The sequence below is a fragment of the Nicotiana sylvestris genome, chromosome 6 (genome assembly GCF_000393655.2).
Source record: "Nicotiana sylvestris chromosome 6, ASM39365v2, whole genome shotgun sequence".
Taxonomy (NCBI): Eukaryota; Viridiplantae; Streptophyta; class Magnoliopsida; order Solanales; family Solanaceae; genus Nicotiana; species Nicotiana sylvestris.
The window spans coordinates 145896448-145914584 of NC_091062.1; positions in this window are offsets into that span (position 1 = coordinate 145896448).

An 18137-nucleotide genomic window follows, 5' to 3' on the forward strand; every position below is an offset into this window, starting at 1 on the left:
AATTGGGAAAATTTTGAACGCTTTATGCGAGAGGCGAGCACCTCTTGGCAAGGTAGCGACGTGATGTTTCGAGAGCTACGTCAGACCGTTACGTCAGTTCAGAATGTCATTAATACTTCTCATGCGTCATTATAGCACATGTTCTCTATGCATTATGTCGTTTCCAGTGCCATTTCCGTTTTCTAAATGGCGATGTTTGGGTTTCCCGCTCAGGCCATTCATATCCCTATAATTAGGAGAGAATCTTTCATTTGAATGTTACGCTTCTCAATCGCTCAAGAGATTCTTGCAACTCTTCTTCTTCTTCTTCTTCTTCTTCTTCAGTTTCTCATATTTCTGCTTCTGTGAGGATTTGCTGTGACTGCTACCTTTTTTCCCTCATCACTCTTGTTTCCTTTAATCAAAGAAAAGATGGTCAGTGCTTCTTCTAATTCTGATAGAGTTGTTGGTGCTCCGATGCCGGAAAATTATGTACCCCTAGTCGGAGAGGGAGTGGAGATGGTGGAGGATGGGGGTTTTCCGACGGTAGATGAGGTGGTTCCCCGCCCAGGGAAGGCGAGGACCAACTTTAATAGCCCTACTAGAGACGAGCCAGAGCCCGTTCTTTCTACGATGGATGTTTGCAGCGCTCACAGTGTTCAAAGCCAAATGGGGGATCCCTGATCACATTGAGCTGGTTCCTGTGGATCATGACATAATGCATTTACACCGTCTGAGCTACTGCATGTTTTATGCATATCCCTTTGTCATCAGGTACACGCTTCCCCTTCCTTATTTGGTGGTGGATTTCTGCCGCTTCTATGAGGTGCGTCCGGCTCAAATTTCTCCGTACGCGTACAAGCTTTTCCTTATGCTCATCAAGTACGCGGAGCTGGCCGGCCGAGGAATTTCTCTACGACACATGCTTCACCTCTTCGACCCCCATTTTCTTCGGGGTACGATGATTCACATGCGTCATCGAGGAACGAAGCGTTTGCTGGTAAAAATGGACGACAAGGCAAATCGCCGCTTTTGGGAGAGCTTTTTCTATATCCGAACAGAGCACATCATGTCAAACCCTGTAGGTTTCCTGAGATGTCGAATTTCGCCCGTAGGTCTTTTTTTCTTTTTACTTTATGCATTTTTTGTGTAGTTGTTGGTTGTCTCCCTTTAATGACCTCGTTGAGGGTTTGTTTTTGTTTTTTGTAGCCGAGAGAGTACCTCCTCTGCTAGTTGCTAATATTCGCGAGTGGGTGAGCACGATTCTTCCCCATACGATGGGGATTCGCGAATTGGCACCTTTCCATAAGAAGTTTGGGCACAAACCTCTTGCTGGTGAGTCGGCTCGTTGTGGTCCGTTACTTTGTTCTTTGCTCCATATTTTCTTTTACCTTGTCTTTGTTTGACCGAATCTCCTTTCATTAGCAGGTCGGAGAGGAGTGAGAAGGGCGAGGGCTCCTGCGCTTGCTTTCCTCCAGCCGGCTTCCTCTGCTCGGCCCATTCTAAGAGCAACCGCGAGTGAGGGCACCCAAAGTTTGGCTACTCGGCAGATCATGTCCGCGGCTGGACCTGTTCGTTTGGAGGTTGCTCCCCGGTCCGACACTCCGGTTCTCACATTCCGTTTAACAGATGAACCTTCTCGCAACAGTGGCGAAGAAGCACCGTCAAAGAGGCGGAGGTTGTTAGAGAGGGTGTCTTTAGTTGACACGTCCTCGAAGGGCGACCCTACTTTGGCGGTATCTGAAGCTGGCGGTGACACCATCCTAGGTACGGAGGCGACACCTATTTTGATCATGGAAGAGACCATCGTGGCAGAGGGATAGAGTTCGAGGGCCACCGCAATTGTTCCAAGTTGTCCATCGTCATCTCGGCAGGGTCGCACCCCCTCTTCGACTAATAAGAGGTTGAAGGGTGTGGTGGTGGATGATTACGAATCTGATTCCGACATCGATCCTGAGGACATGAGGATGTTCGAGTAAGGCTTTACCAGGGTCGATGTGAGGGCGGAAGTTCCTTCTCGTGTGCTCAAGATTCCATAGAATTTTAACTTGTTGGAGGACACAGTTGAGTTGGTGCCTCAATTTGACCTTCTGTGTTCCGTCGTTAAAAGTGAGTCTCTTCGAGAGATCAATGATTCCACTTTGTCACGTGGTATGGCCAGGATGGCCTTGAGGGTGAGTTTCCTTTCGCCTTTTTCTTTGTTTTGTGCTATTTTGTTTTTGCTGATTACTCCCCTATTTTTCTTTTTTATTTAGACTTACATGATGGAGATCGAGAGTGCTCGTAGGGATGAGACCAGGGCCGAAGTCTTTTTGAAAATGGCTGCAAAGTATCGCCAGTGTCGCACCAAGTGCCGTGAGATGCAGCTGGGCGGGCAGTAGCACTCAATCCATTAGAGAGGAGTTGGAGAAAAGGGATGAGGAATTGATGCGGTCTATCCGTGAATACAGTGAGCTCGAGGAGTTACTCCATGCCAAAGCCGAGGAGCTCGAATTGGGCAAGGGGGTTGCGGCGAAATGCGAAGACCTTCAGGCGAAGGTGTTGTCTTTGCGAGCCGAGCTTGAACAAAACACCACCAGAGTCGCCGACCTAAGTGCAGAATGGACGAAGAAAGTGGTTGAGCTAGAAAAGAACGTAGCTGAGTTAGAGAAAGTCGGGGGGCTCGAGTATCGGCTTTGGCGAGGGCGGCGGCACTGAAAGACACTATCCGCGTCCTTAGGTCTGAGCGGGAAATCGAAAGGGCGACGGCCACACTATGGGAGGCACGGCTCGAGGAGCGGATCGGTGAACTTGATCGGGATGCTTCAAGCCTGGGAGATCGAGTTACGGCTCTTGAGGATGAGAAGGTGCAGTTGTTGGCTCAAGCCCGCCCTCAAGAATCTGCCCATGCTACTGTCCTCCATCGCTTGTGTAACGACCCGACTGGTCATTTTGAGTAATTGCATCTGATTCGGCAGTTTGAGGTCACAAGACACTTCATATTAGGTGTATCGACTTGAATTCATGGTTGAATTCAATTTCCGGTTGATTCGGAGTCGAATTGGAAGAAGGAATCTAGTTTTGGAAGCTTAAGCAGTGAGAATTTGACCGGAATTTGACTTTTGAGTAAACGGCTCCGGAATAAGTTTTGGATGATGTCAGCAGCTTCGTATGATGATTTTGGACTTAGGTGTGCGTTTGAATTCGGATTTGGAGTCCTGTAGGGTAATTTGAGGCATTTCGGCGAAAGTTGGAAAAGTTGAAGTTTGAAAAATGGAAAAGTTTGAACCATAGTTGACTTTGGTGATATTGGGGTCGAAATGCAATTCCGAGAGGTTGAACAGCTCTGTCTTGTCATTTAGGACTTGTCTGCAAAATTTGGCGTCATTCCGAGTTGGTTTGATTGGTTTCGGCACGAGTTTTCAAAGTTTGAAGATTTGGAAATTCATAAGTTCGACTCATTGTGTGATTCGCCATTTTGACGTAGTTGGATATGATTTGAGACCCCGAGCGAGTCCGTGTTAGGTTATAGAACTTGTTCGTGTGTTTAGACGGAGTCTCAGGGGCCTCGGGTGTGTTCCGGGTGGGCTACGAGCCATTTCCTTCTATTTTTGAACTGCTGTTTCTGTCTTCTGGTTTCCTTCTTCGCGATCGCGAAGTGTTTCTACTGATCACTTTATAATCCTTCTTCGCGCTTGTGTTTATCACCTCGCGTCCGCGAAGGTCTGCCTCCTCCTTCGTCGTGTTCGCGTAGTTATACCATTTCACTCTCCGCGTTCGCGTACCACTTCACGTATTCGCGAAGAGCAGTCGTTGGGCCATCAGATTCTTATTCTTCGCGTTCGCAAACGTGTTGTCGTGTTCGCGAAGCATAACCTAGGCAGCCTTCATTCTTCCTTCTTCGCGAATGCGGTCCTTCCTTCAGGTTCGCGATTCTTTGACGCCTGGGCAGAATATATATCTTCGAATTGAGGGTTAGACCATTTTTATCATATCTTGACCTGTAGAGCTCGGTTTTGAGCGATTCCTTGTGTTTCAAGCAATTCGATTGGATAAGTGTTATTCACCTAGAATTTAACATATTCCATGATTTTGTCTTCATCTTTATCATTTAACTTGTATTTTGGGTTGAGGAAAATGTGGATTTTTGAAGAAAATTTCTAAAATGAAAAATCATGATTTGAAGGGCGAAATGATATCGGAATTTGATAATTTTTGTATGGTTGAACTCGTATCAGAATGGGTATTTGGTTTTTGTAAAATTTATCGGGTTCCGAGGTGCTGGCCCGGGGGTCAACTTTTGGACTGATTTTCAGAATTTGATAAAGATTGCAGCTTTATGATCCAGAATAGTTTTTTATGTGTTCTATTTGTGATTTGAAGTTATTTTGGTTAGATTTGAGCCATCTGGAGGTCATTTAATCCGAGAAGTTTATTGTTGAGTATCGGTTTGTCTTCTTTGAGATAAGTATCTTGGCTAACCTTGTGTGGGGGACTTCCCCTTAGAATTTGAGTCCTCTATGCTAATTGTAGTCCGTGCATGTGAGGTGACGAGTTCGTGCTCGGTCTTATTTGTGGAAAACTTGCCTTTTAGGGTTATTAGGTCCTTATGTTCATTAAGTGGGAAGTTGTTCTAATACGATTGGGTTCCTATTTGCTAGTTTCACCTCTACATGCTCTATACGATGTCCTTAGTACTTATTTACCTCTTACTTGTTATTTGACCCTTATTTGCCTTAATTGAAGTGATTGACCTCCTTATTGTTTTGTTATTTCTTAATTGTGAGTTCCTCTATAACTTGGTGCATATATGCTACATGTCCAAATTGTTGTGGTTGTCTATGTAGTTATCATGTGCCTTATTTGTCTTGTTGTTTTTGTAAAGGTTGTTGTACTCCTTGATTTTTTCGTGATTCTCTTGTTATTATGTACTCATACTCTTGGTGATAGAAATTCTTGTAATTGAGTTATTGAATTGTTGTTGTTATTTTAAACTATGTCTGCTGGGATCGAGTTGCACGCCGCAACAGGAGGAATGTTATTGAGGAGGAATAAGGGTGAAATATGATTGTCTAGTAGGATCGGGTTGCACGCCGCAACAAGAGTAATAATGGTGGATTGGTAGGATCGGGTTGCACGCCGCAACAGGAGGAATAAGGGTGATATATTGAGGAGTAATAAGGATGGATTGATGGGATCGGGTTGCGTGCCGCAATATATTATATTTTTTATTATGATATCGATATTGTCCGGTGGGATCGGGTTGCACGCCGCAACAGGAGGAATAATGGTGGATTGATAAGGAGTAATAAGGGTGAATATACATATCTTGTATTTTGGTATTCCATGTTTTACTGTATTGACTTTAGTTCATTCGTACAAGACTTTGATAATTTGTATTTTTAGTTTCGCTGAGTTTTGAGGATCGAGTTATTGACATTAATTTATTGACTTGCCGTCATTTCTTGAGTTCTGTCCAAGATACTATTATTCTGATGAATTAATTTTCAAGGTAAATTTACTATGTTGATTCAATTCCTACTGCCCTGCGAAGTTGTTAGTAATATGGTGTTTTAAAATAAAGGAATTAATATTACGCTACCTTGTATGACTTTTAAATTAGAACTCGTCGTATATAAATTTCAATAGTACATATTCTAATAATTGTTATATTCTATTTCAATTGATTTTTCAATAAAATTTTCTTAACCCGTCTGAGGTTGTATTTATTTAAAAGGAATTTTTATTAAGTTTTAATTTAATAAATCTTATATGAAAGGCAATAGCTTATTCGATGTTGTATTAAAGGTTATTTTCTTCACTCAAATAATTTCTAAAATAATTTCATCTTTTCTCGCTGATTTTCCTATTTGATTTAGAAACTGTAATTTACTTTATGTTACATAAATGTGACTCCTTGAACATCTTAATTTGCGTTTGTTACAGGCATTATGTACTGAGTAGAACGTGATTTTATTGTGCAAAGTGAAAAGGAAATATGTGGGCACAAGGTGTCATGTGTGTTAAAGGTTTGGAAGTTATGATTTTGAGATGAGGTTCCGAGTACCAGGATGGTTGGAACTCTGTGTATTAGAAATGATGTGATTGGTTGAGTTAATATTTCTTTCTCTTATTTGGTCACATTTTACTGATATGTATCCCGACTGTGTTGGCGTGTAATACCTGGTTATTTTCGTTATCATATGTATTTTCCCCTTATTGTCTCCATTGTTTTAATTTGATTTCTCCCCTGCTACTGGTATTACTTTGTTATCTTTATCCTGTTAATGTATTCTCATATCCTGTTCAATTTATTAGACCAGTAGATGCCTTGACAGTTTTTCGTCACTACTCCACCGAGGTTAGTCTTGATACTTACTGGGCACCATTGTGGTGTACTAATACTACACTTCTGTATATTTTTGTATAGATCCAAATATATGATCGTTAGTGTGAGTAGCTAATTTTTTACCATGTTTGAATTTATTCCCACTTTTCTCCACTCACTACCCACTTTACCCACTTTCCCCACTCATGTTCCTCACTCTCCCCACTTTCCCCACTCATGTTCCCCACTCTCCCCAAAATATTTCCTCCACTCATACCATTCACAACCTTAAGACACACATTAGCTCTCTCTCCTTGGAAAATAAGCAGAAATACCAGCTCCATTCTCTCCACTAAAAACACAGCTGAAAGCAGCCCCAACGGACCCCTATTTTGCACCAAAAACGAGCTTGAATCCACCCTAGAAATGACCTCAAAACAGCTCCAAAAATGATTTGAAAAACTATCCAAAAACTAGCATTAAACTACAAACAAATCAGCCCCGGAAATGCCCCAAAATCCAGTTCCAAACTGACCCAAAATAGCCACTAAATTTGCTCAAAATAACTTCAAAACAAGCTAAAAATACTCCTCAAAATAGCTTCAAAAACAACCTGAAAAACCGGCCCAAACCCAGCTGAAATTCTGCCACCAAACAACCATGAAACGAGCTGGAGTTCACACCAAAATTCAGCTCCAAAACTTCAGCACAACAGCTTCGAAAACCAGTCCAAAAAATCCATAAAAAACCAGCAAATCGTCCTCACAATGTTCGTGCTATGGGTCAGTGAAAGGGTCGAGTCCGTCGAGGTTGGCGTGGAAGTTCTCTGGTCGATGCTTCCTGTTGTTTGAGTTCATTTGCTGCTCATTTTTGGTCGTTGTCTTTGTTCTGTTGAGTTGCAAACGCTCAACCTCAAATTCATTAATAAAGGTCAATTTTTATTCTTACTCTAGTTAGAAATCTTGCTTTGTTTGTTTTCTATGATGATTAATTTTGCTTTGGTCTATTTAATTGTTAGAGATAAATTCATGTAGTATTTCTTCCACTCTTTAGTATGTTGATTCTTTGAGTTTAATTCCCAATATATGTTTTACTTCGCGTTAGTTATTGAATGTTCTTTCCATTATGATTGATCAAAGAAGATTTTGTTAGCTTTTTTTTTTAATTTCTCTGTCATTTCCAAGTTATATGCATTTGAAGAACTATTTTTCGGTTGAATTCTAGCAGAGACATGCGTTCTTTTAGAATGAATGAGCTAACATAATATGCATGTGAATAGGGAATAAGAAGCGTTGTCTTCCGCCACTGAAAGAACCTAGCTTTATTTACTCATTATGCCTTGAATTTGGTAGTAATTCATAAGTTTTATGTTAGAATTATTTAGCTAAAATATTTCTTGAATTCTACATCAATTCCATTTCCATAATTCTGCTTCACAAATAATCTCAAAGTTAGCTTAAAATATTAATTTATAAATACATCGTAACTTGCTTTAGGCGCGATTAATTAACTATCGTGACTATGGGTACGGTTCCCGTAGCATAGTCATGATACCTAATTCCCAAATTCGGGGGTGCATTTCATGTAACCCGATCATAACAACTTCGAATATTAATAAAATAAAATAATATTACGAATCGTGGGTGCATTTCATGTAGCGTGGTTTTCGATATGTTCCAAAACGGAAAGTGTACGACAATCGTAACTTGTTCAAGAAATAATTCCATAAAACCTAAAAGGGGTTAAAATAATTAAAAGCAATTATAAGGGAAAAATGCACAATAGGTTTAACACATGTAATAAATCAGATAATAAGCCAATTATAATATGTTTAAGAGACTGTGCTAGAACCACGGAACCCGGGAATGCCTAACACCTTCTTCCGGGTTAACAGAATTCCTTACTTAAAATTTCTGGTTCGTAGACTTCAAAAGGAAAGTCGAAATTTCCTCGATTTGGGATTTTAAAATAAACCGGTGACTTGGGACACCAAATAAACTATCACAAGTGGCGACTCCGATAAATAATTAATCCCATTTCGAATAATGTCACTTAAATTGGAAAAACTCCCTTGTACACCTCTCGGGGTGTAAAAAAGGAGGTGTGACAGCTCTGGCGACTCTGCTGGGGAGATACCAAAACCCAGAACTTCGGTTTAGGGTTTAAGAACTCGAGCTTAGGATGGCTGTTATGATTGGCTTTATCTGTTATCTGATTTTCCTACATGTTTGAGCCTAATGTGCTAAATGCTTTTACTGCTTTGATATTCTGTGAACTGTATATAAGCTGCTACGAAACCCTTCCTCTCTCTGAGTCTTCTAAATCATGGAGAAGGGTGCACTTCGTGTGACTTCTCTTCTGTCTAGAGTTTTATCCCATTTTAGAACGAGGTTCGGACAAGTTGCTAAGTTGGTGAAGCTTCTGTATTCCCGGTACACTGCCCCCTCTCGGCTCGAGTTGTCCGCTCGGGTAAACCAGGTCTAGAACAATAAACCCAGGTTTTAAACCTAGTATAACAAAGCCTCATGTCGGATCCCTAGTAGGAACGTTTGTTTGCATCACGTGCATTTGACTTAGGAGGCTCAACACAGGGGTTGGGTTTGTCTAGGATAGGTGTACCTGAAATGAAAGACCATCCTGATGCATTCTACTTGCTACTTATACATTTATTTGCTTCGGATTTGCATGTTGACTGGCTTGTGGATAATAGAAGGAATTGGGAAAAGAAAATAGCAGTGTGAGGGCTTAGAGAGATAGTTACTTGTTTTGAGAAATCAGTGTCCAAAATATACTGAAACTCTGCCAAAATTCTGGAAAAAAAAAGAGAAAAGAAAAAGAAAGTTTTGTCTTTAGAATTAGTTGGTTTTCATTTGTCAAATCTGACCGAACTACGCGGGTCTGATTCTTACCGAATGTGAGATACGTAGGCAAACCTCATCGGTTTCGACCCCAATTTTTAAAAATCCAAAAATATTTTCCTTTCTTTAGAAATATTTCCTTAAAAAATTTAAAAAAAAAAGAATTTTTTTTAAAAAAAAATCAAAAAAAAGAAATAAAAAGAAAAATCAAAAAAATCACAATCAAAATCCAAAATACAAGTTTCCGTTATTTTGAATTATTTTTTTAAAAAAAAAAATTCAAAACAAAATTCAAAAAAATATTAGAAAAAAAAAGAATTAAAAAAAAAATTTTCCTTGTTTAAAAGTCTTTCTTTTGTTAGATGTCAAAAAGAATTGTTGAAAAATTAAAGTCCAAAAAATATTTTCGCTTTTCTTTAAAAGTACACTCAGAAATCCGAGATGTTTTCTTAAGAGTCATTCTTTCGAAAATCCACAAGTCAAACAAAAATCCAAAAAAAAAATACTCTTTTCTCTCTTTCGAAGTCTTTCTTTCGTAAATGTTAAAAAAAATTAAAAAATTGAATTCCAAAAAATATTTTGCTTTTCTTTAAAAGTACTTTTGCAAATAAATAAAAAAGCTCCAAAAATATTTTCTTTCTTCCTTAGAAAAAGATAAAACAAATAAAAATTCAAAAAAAATATTTCTTTTACTTTTGGAATTCTGAAAGTTCAAGTGAAGAGAAAAGAATTTTTTGTTTTTTTTAGAAGTCTTACTTCCAAAAAAAAAAAAAGAATCAAAATCAAACTTTCGAAAACTTTAAAAAAAAAAAAAAGAATTCAAAAAAAAATGTTTTTCTTTTTCTTAAAGCTTTCATGGTTGGAGTTTATAAAAGTAACCAAAGGAAAAAAAAGAGTTAGCTTATTTACTCCATTCCCAATCTTCACAAACTACGCCAGTTTTATTCTCACTTGATGTGGGATACGTAGACAACCATCATTGGGTCCAACTTCCCTTTTGCAAAAATAGCCCAAAAACAAAAGAATTTTAGTTTTTGTCACAAATAAGTAGGTTGATGTCATTCTTGTCTAAAAGAAGCCGAATGTCTCCAAAAGGGCGCCAGAATGCTATTTTTGCAAGAACAGCCACATCTGGTCATTTTTTTATTATTTTTCGACCGATTAGTAAGCACATCCTTAAAATCTTCTTCCCCAAAGTGCTGAAAGGCCGTATCTGCAAAACCGGATTTTATTTTTAAGTAAAATTTTGAAAAAATGGTATTACTCTTTTGGGTCAAAATGAGTTATTAAATCACCTTAATAAATGTGTAGGATGAGCACAAATGAAATTGAACCCTTCACAGCTCTTAAAGAGATCCCCTTACAGCTCCACATGTGGTGGAATGATCTAGGAAAAGGCAGTAGAGAAATTGTGGTAAAGGTTCTGGGAGGCCTCGTTGGACTGTTGAACATCGAGCCAAGGTTGGACATAATTGAAGCTTTAGTACCTTTTTGGGACCCAACTCGCAATGTGTTCCATTTCTCTTACTTTGAGCTCACACCCACGCTGGAGGAAGTTGCGGGTTATGCGGGCCTTAATGGAAACCTTAGAAGTCAATATCCAATGTCACCAAGACCGGTATCTCCCCACAGATTTCTAGATTTGCTGAGTATTAGTCGGGATATCCAGGATGGAAGTTTATCTGAAGGTCATTGCACTCTCCAATTCTTGTATCAATGCTATGGTAATCCCCGAAGTTTTGAAGAGCCGAACACTGGTCTGACCCATGTCGGGAATAAAGACAAATGGGAGGCAAGGCGGGGTTTGGCTTTTATAATAGCATTCTTGGGTGTTGTAGTCTGCCCGCGAAAAGATGGTAATATAGAGGTAGGTCTCGTAGGAATGATCGATGTTGCAATCAAAAAAGCCAACGACACTATAGTTCCCCTGATCATATCTGAAATCTACCGAGCCTTGACTATCTGTCGGGAAGGGGGAAAGTTCTTCCAAGGCTGCAATCTGTTATTACAATTATGGATACAGGAACATCTATGCCACTGGGTTGGGTATATGAATTACGATATGACCGGTTTGAGTTGCATTGAAGAATTTGAAAGCCGAGTAGTGGGTATTGAATTCCCCGAGGGGACTGAAGCTTGGCTTGCACATTTGAGCTCATTGACAACCGATAAAATTGAGTGGTCATTCGGATGGCTTCCTGTCACCGAAGCAGTATACATGTCAGCTGAAGTGTGTTATCTCTTCCTGATGGGCATCCGGAGCATCCAGCCGTATGCTCCCCACAGGGTTTTGCGCCAATTAGGAAGATTTCAAACCGTCCCCCATGACGAAGATTTGAGTAAACATGTCATTGAATTGGGCCCAAAAGTCGTATTTCCAGAAGGGAGAATTCGCCAGGTGTGGAATGAATGTAGATTTCTTGAACCTAAGACCATGGTGCGAGATCTAGCTAGAGGTGAAGTGGACCCTAAGTACATTGTTTGGTTCGGTAAAAGATTTCATATTCCTGAGAGACCTGCTAAGAGAGCCCATGTTCAATAATTTACTAGCGACTCGCAAGAGCAGTGGGGCTGGTTGGCAAAAGAAGAAAGCTACAGGGCTAAAATGAGCCAGTTGAAAAGGCAAGTCATGGACCTTCAGTTTGAAAATGGTTTGCAAGCCGCTGCAGATGAGGGAGAAAAGAAAAAACTAACTCAAGAAAATGAAGCCCTCGAAGCTCAAATCTGGAAGATGAAAATAGCTGCTAGAAACCCGGAAAGAAGCCGAGCAGATGAAAGGCTTATAAGTAGTCTGAAAAAGAAAGCCCTTGAGTGTCAAGATGACCTAGAAAAGTCTAAGGCCAGTCTAGCAAAAGCCCAGGCTCAATTAGCGGAAAATGCAAAAGGTTGAACACAGTTTGTGCATTAAATGAAGAGAAAATATGAAGGGACAGTCACCGGTCTGAGAAGAAAGGTAACTAGTCTTGAGAATGAGGTAGCCAAGCAGGCTAAAGATTTCGAAGCTGACAGGGAACACTGTTATGATTTGATGGCTCAGATGGAGGAAGGAATACAACAATTGCAAAATCAACACCTTCATGACTCTCAAGTGTTAGAAGTTAGGAATCAGCAGGTCGGGCGTCTGCTTCAGGAAAATGGTAGAATCCGAGAAAGGGTTAGAGCCATTGCCGACTACATTGTCATGAGATGTCAAGCATGTGAGTACATGACTCGAACCACTTTCTTCGCTGCAGTGATGACATTTGTCCGCCATATAATGAGTGATTTGTAGCGACTTCAAGGGGATCTCGCATATAGGCCCGTGGCGAGACCGAATGATGTCCCACGGGCCCTAGGAGTTGAAGCCTTAATGTATTCCTGATTTTTCATTTATCGAGTCTGTATTTTGGTTTATTTTGAGTCTGTTCGCAGTTCCAAGAAAATGAGTAGTTTGAAGTCTTTTGTAATAGAAAAGTTTAGGAGTTTTTATTAATGAAAATCGAAAATTCCCAAAAAAAATAAAATAAAATAAAATAAAATTTCTTTATTTTTTGCATTTTTTTTAACTACGTAATGATCTGATTCACGCGGCGTCGTGATACGTAGGCAATCCTCATCGGATCCGATCATGATTTTGTAAATAACTCCAAGAAGAAAGGGATGTGAAAAGAAAGACCCAGAAGAAAAAAAACCAAAAAAAAGGAAGAAAAGAGAGCCGAAGAAAAATCAAAGGAAAAATGAGAAAAGAGAGTGAGGAAAGAGAAAAAAAAAAGTGGAAGATTGGAAGTGGAAAGAAGAGAAAATCGGGGAAAATAAGTAAAGCCGGGATGAAACATGCAACCGTTGCGATACACGTAGAAACACATTTGACTGTATAGGTGCATCACACCCCAACATGCGATTACCTATGTGTTATTTGCTTCAAACTGACCGGTTTGTTGTCTACTATTGAGTCCAGGTTTTATAGAAAGGTGGTTGGTATTGTGGTAGTCTGGCTTTGCATCCTACTTCACAAGGTCGAAGGGAAACATTGAAATGTCCTTAGAAATGACTCTGCCAACAGTTCCTATTACGGATGAGAGTCCGATCTCGGGCATCCCAACTTCAAAATCAGCAGCTGCCGAGGAAAATAGGTTACTGCATCTCCGCATGATGGAAATGTGGGATGCCTGGGCAAACGGAAGAGAACCACCAAGTGCAATCCCTGGATTTCCCGAGCTTTTTCCCAGAGCAAGTGGGACCTCCAACATCCCCATAAACTATCCAAATACCTCACTAGGATACCCTACTATTTCCGCCAACTTTGTGGGAACACCTTCTGAGGCTCGCCCCCAGGTGTTAGATTCAGGTGCAACTTCGAATATCTTCACTGCTCCTCCTTGTTCGGCTACGGCACAGCCTACACTGCCTAGGCCCAACTTTGACCCATCATCCTTCACCTTCCAAACACCATCTTTCCCACTGGAACCTATACAGTTTCCCACTTATACTTACTCCTAACTACCCCGGTATGAGTTCACCGCAGGGCAAGAGAAAGCTACCAAAACCCTTGAGTAAGAAGAGATTGCGAAGAAGATGAGGAGTATGGAACAGAGTCTCAAAAGCATACAAGGCTTGAGTGGACAGAAAAGTGTATCCTATGCCGACTTATGTATGTTCCCTCATGTGCATCTGCCATTGAGATTCAAAACACCAAAATTTGAGAAGTATGATGGACACGGTGATCCTATTGCTCATCTCAAGAGATATTGCAACCAGCTGCGAGGAGCCGGTGGGAGGGAAGAACTCCTCATGGCCTATTTTGGAGAAAGTCTGGATGGCATCGCATCTGAGTGGTACATGGACCAAGATATATCCCGCTGGTACATCTGGGATGACCTTGCTAGAGATTTCGTCAGGAAGTTCCACTACAACATTGATATTGCTCCAGATAGGAACTCATTGACAAACTTGAATAAGAAATCCTCGAAAAGCTTCCGAGAGTATGCAGTTAAATGGCGTGAACAGTCCTCCAAGGTAAAGCCTCCGATGGATGAGATTGAAATGGTCACAGTTTTCCTCCAAGCTCAGGAAGCTGACTACATCCAAAATATGATGTCCGCAATGGGTAAACCGTTCGCTGAAGCCATCAAGATTGGCGAAATGGTTGAAAATGGGTTGAAAACGGGTCGAATTCTAAGCCAATATGCCATCAGAGCTACCTCCCAAGCCATTCAGGGTGGGTCTGGAGGAGTAGCGAAGGGCAAGAAAAAGGAAGAAACATCCATGGCTGCGTCGGGTGCAAGAAAACACCGTACTCCCATATCCCTTTTCTCATAAAGGACCCCGCAACACTATTACCCCCATCAAGACGTAACATATGCTCCTCAGCCATACAGGGTCATGAATGCTCAACCTTATGTCCGGCCACAACAACAAGCCAACCGGAACCAAGCTCCATTCTCTAAAAACCAGCCTCCTTACCAAAACCACTACAACCCCCGGCCTCCATAAAATAATTTCCACCCTCGTGAACGATCTAAGAGGCCAAATTTTACACCAATTGGCGAAACCTACTCCAGCCTGTTACCAAAGCTTGTTCAAATGGGTTTGGTACAACCTGTTCCTCAAACCAGGCAAAACCCAGCATCACCCGCTTATAGAGTCGGTACCCAATGCGCCTATCACTCAGGGGAAAAAGGGCACGACATGGATGATTGCTGGACTCTGAAGAGAGCCGTGGAGAACTTGATAGAACAAAAGAAGATAGTGTTAAGGGATGAAGATATTCCCAATGTGACTAACAACCCACTGCCAGCCCACAACAACGGGTCGGTAATTGGAATGATTTGTGAGGACAAGGAATTCGACCCAGCATTGAAGGTCATCATTGCCATCGCTGATGTAGAAAAGAAACCAAAAGCTTCCCCGAAGCAAGACAAAGGAGAGAAAAACAACAAAACCACCCCTCCAAAGTCAGAGAAGAAAGTTGAAGTTGAAACTGGGGCAATGCCTCCCAAAGACGATATTATCTATGTCCCTCGAGGCCGCAAAGAAAAGCAGATGACTTTGAGTCCTCTCAGGAGATTCGAACTGAATAAGACAACCCAAATGTATGTGCCCAAGGGAGCTTATGTGATGTAGGGGCCAATTAATCCACCAAGGCTGAGTGAGCCCGTGTTTATTGGCCGCGCATCACAAAAGCCCATGACGGATCCTACCGCTGTGCCCTGGAACTACAACAAATTAGTGGTGACTTACAAAGGCAAAGATATCTCGAGAGAAGTTCAAGAAAATAACCCGGTTGAAAAGTATTTCAATTTGGAAGAGGTGAACAATGCTACTAGAAAGCGCTTCCCATCTAAGAAGCCTGTGAGTGACAAAGAAGCGGAGGCCTTCTTTCGAAAGATGAAAATGGCGGATTATAAGGTGATCGACCAGCTTCGAGAATTTCCCGCACAAGTCTCCTTGTTATCTCTGTTGATGAACTCCATCGAACATCAAAAGGTATTGATCAAGACCCTTAACGAAGCATATGTGCCTGTTGAGACTTCTGTAGAGCAGTTGGAGAGAATGGCCGAAAGATATTTTGCAATCAACCAAATCTCCTTCAGCAAAAATGACTTGCCCCCAGAAGGAGCCGCACATAACAAAGCCCTGCACCTGACAGTCAAATGCGAAGGGTACTACGTGAAAAGGGTTATGTTGGACGGAGGCTTTGGGGTAGACATTTGCCCACTCTCAACTCTACAGCGTATGGAAATTGGTACCAAAAGAATCCGACCCAACAACGTCTGTATACGTGCCTTCGATGGTATCAAAAGGGACACAATTGGAGAGATTGATCTGATTCTGACCATCGGCCTAGTAGGCTTTGAAATAACCTTCCAGGTTCTAGACATGGACACATCTTACAACTTTCTTTTGGGGAGGCCCTGGATCCATGCAGCGGGGGCTGTACCCTCTACTCTTTACCAGATGGTGAAGTTCAAGCACGAGGATCAAGAGATTGTGGTCCACGGGGAAGATGAGAAATCAATTTATCGGGACCCATCAGTCCCGTGTCTTGAAGCAAGAGAGGGGAGCGAGCACATAGTCTATCAAGCCTTTGAAATCGTGGTCACTGATCAGTGCGAAGAAGTAAAACCTTGCCCTCAACCCTTCCTTTCTAATGCATCAATCATAGTGGCCAAAGAAATGATTAGGCATGGCTACAAACCTGGGAAAAGGCTTGGGAAATCATTGCAAGGAATAGCTGAACCTATCACCCTGACCGCCAGTGAAAAGTTCTTTGGGGTAGGCTTCCGACATACTACAGCTGATGTAAAATGGGTAGATGATATAAAGAACAATGGTTGGGTCTTGCCTCAGCCGGTGTTGCATCTATACAGAACATTTATCAAGCCGAAATACAATGAGGAAGAGGAAGATAAGGCCTTTACGGCAGAATAAATTGAAGAAATCTGTGGGGCTATGAGGAAGATATTGTATGAAGCCCACATGGTTCAACCAGGGGAAGGCTCAAGCACCGCTAAGGTGCTGTATATGGGACCTAATGCCAAACTGCAAAATTGGAAGGCCACGCCATTCCCAATCAGGTGGGAATTCCGGTAGACCTATCCTGCCACTTTTTCTGCATCATGAGTTATTCCAGGGTGTAACTCAGATGTTTTCTTTAGTTTCTTGTCTTTTAATTTCCAATGTTAACCCTGTTATCTTCAAATTCAATGAAATGAAATCAATATTTCATTGTTCAACTTTCTTTATTCTTTCTGATTCAGTTATTTTTCTCTTTTATTTCTTCTTTCAGTTCTAATAATGCGGCTTTAAATAACATGACATGCTTGCGGACTTCATGCCCAGATCCAAACACGTTGTCTAACTGTGAAATAATGAACCAAGAACTGGAATACAATGAAGAAGAGGCTTTTAGGGAAATAAATTGAGAGTTGGAACAATTTGAGAATAAACCTAAGCCGAACTTAAATGATACCGAGCCGGTTAATTTGGGCAGTTCTGAAGAAATCAGGGAAACCAAGATAAGCATTCACACAGATGGAAAAACCCGAGATGCATTAATCCAACTCCTTTTTGAGTTCAAAGATGTGTTTGCTTGGTCATATGATGACATGCCAGGACTAAGTGTTGATTTGGTGGTTCATAAGTTGTCGACTTACCCTAACTACCCCCTGTCCAGCAAAAGCAAAGAATGTTTAAAACTGACATTAGTGACAAGATCAAAGAAGAAGTCACGAAACAGCTGAAAGCGGGGGTGATCCGAGTAGTTCGGTATACCACATGGCTAGCTAATGTAGTTCCAGTGCCAAAGAAAGATGGGAAGACTCGAGTTTGTGTGGATTACAGAGATTTAAACAAGGCAAGTCCCAAAGATAACTTCCCTTTGCCGAACATCCACACCCTTATTGTTAACTGCGCCAAACATGAGATACAGTCCTTCGTGGATTGTTACGCAGGATATCACCAGGTGTTGATGGATGAAGAAGATGTAGAAAAGACAGCTTTTACCACACCTTGGGGTACATACTGTTACAGAGTCATGCCATTTGGTCTGAAGAACGCCGGGGCAACCAACATGAGGGCCATGACTACAATTTTTCATGATATGATGCACCAAGAGATAGAGGTATACGTGGACGATGTAATCATCAAATCCAAAACTCAGGATGACCATGTTCGGGACTTGAGAAAATTCTTTGAGTGGCTACGCAAATATGATTTGAAGCTAAACCCTACCAAATGCGCATTTGGAGTCCCATCTGGCAAACTCTTGGGTTTCGTAGTCAGCCGAAGGGGCAATGAGTTAGACCCAACAAATATAAAGTCCATTCGGGATTTGTCTCCTCCGAAAACCAAGAAGGATGTTATGAGTTTGTTGGGTAGATTGAACTACATCAGCCGGTTCATTGCCCAATTGAGCTCCACGTGTGAACCCATATTCAAGTTGTTAAAGAAAGATGCGGCGATCAAATGGACAAACGAGTCCCAAGAAACTTTCGATAAAATTAAGGAATATC